Genomic DNA, 1,611 nt, shown 5'->3' with positions numbered 1-1,611 from the left:
TAATTTATAATCTAATAACCTGTTTAATATATTCCAGAGCAACATGACTTTAGGCCATGAAAAAAACACCCAACATTTCCAGGTAGTTATGCCCAGTGTTAGTAATAATGATGCTTGCTGTGTATTCCATCTTCCTCCACAGCTGGAGATGGAATTGGTAACACACCATCCTAGTGCATAGTATCCATATGTAGGACCATAGACTGGTTGCTGACAATGATAGGATTGGAGCAATGCCCAATGTTATCTTTCCACCATTTAGTTCCAATATGGCTTCTGTATGGCTTCATCATTCTATTGAAATGATCACCATTAATTTTAAGAGCTCATATTTTGGCCCTCTGTAAATCTTTATAATGTAAGGGTCTGAATTATGTGGCTGGAAACCATATGTTGCCAATATTCTTGCTACCAGTCTGATGGATGGTTTGTCCTCATGTCAATGATTTTGCTGTATGCCTCTATTAAGGTTGTAACCTCTGTTGGCAAAGTTACTGACATGAGGAACTGAGTTAATGGTGAACCCCAAATAATCCCTTTAGTTTGAAGGCTTTAATTTTGATTTAATTGGATGGATAATGAATCCTAGTTTCCAAATAATTGTTAAGTGGCTGTTACCGTTTGTTCAGCCCGTCCTAAGTTTCCACACAATTAGTATGTCATCCAAAGAAGCCATTACCATTGTGTGGCTGGTTGTCATATTTTGTAAATAACCTAGGTGCTAATGTAAACACATTAGGTAGTGCTCTATACTGCCAGAGCTGAGCCATCCAATTAGATAAAAATAACGTCCGTGGTCACCTGTTATGGGTACTGAAATTGTAAGCATCCTTTGAATCAATGCTTGCCATTTTCGTTCTTAAAACGAATATACTTAACAATAGAAAAGGTTTCTGTTCTTAAAACGAATCTATCGTTTTATTTATTTTTCACTTTTTTTTCTTTCTTTTTTTTCCCCCTCCAATCCTTTTTATTTATTTATTTATTTATTTAATTTTATGATATATGGTCCCTAGATAAGGGACATATCAGACATTTAAACTGATAAGGACAGATATTATACTTGACCTTAGCCAAAAAGCCGAGATCTGATCTATGATTGATGCGTCAAGCGCCATGTCCTATTTTGTTAGGAAGGGAATGCGTAGATAATAATTCTTCCCTTGCAATGCAGCTAAAACCCCATCTGTTGCTGATGTCCAGTGTCTGTATCCCATATGACATATTTGGTAATTGGTGATTATGTCTGGATACGAGTAGATCGGCATCTGGTGTTCCATATCGTGTAGAAACATCAGCAAATACTATAGCCCAATATCCATTTGGTGTTCTCCTCCAAATTCCTCTCTCGATATATCAGCTCGACTAGAAGATTATGTGTTGTAAAATTCTATTGTGTATCCCCGGATACTGTTTAAGATATGAGTGTCAAAAAGTTATTTATTCGATGCCTTCTCGCACCAACCTCCTTGCTTCCTTCTGGTTTTACTGTTTTCTTCTGGATCCCCGAGGCCGTGTGTTGTGGGTGTACACATCTTCCAGCATAGGGGCGATACCTTTGAGGATGATGTTTGGACGTTTAGATGAGCTCCAGTTTGGCTTCATTGTCCA

The 1,611-nt window shown here is 37.6% G+C and overlaps 1 pseudogene; it reads right to left on the bottom strand.

The window, feature by feature from the left end:
• Nucleotides 1–980: 980 nt before the first annotated feature.
• LOC116983304 lies at nucleotides 981–1,093 on the bottom strand (annotated as a pseudogene).
• Nucleotides 1,094–1,611: the final 518 nt, after the last annotated feature.

Source organism: Amblyraja radiata, chromosome 1, assembly GCF_010909765.2.
Source record: "Amblyraja radiata isolate CabotCenter1 chromosome 1, sAmbRad1.1.pri, whole genome shotgun sequence".
Taxonomy (NCBI): Eukaryota; Metazoa; Chordata; class Chondrichthyes; order Rajiformes; family Rajidae; genus Amblyraja; species Amblyraja radiata.
This window is presented reverse-complemented; position numbering and strand designations above follow the sequence as displayed.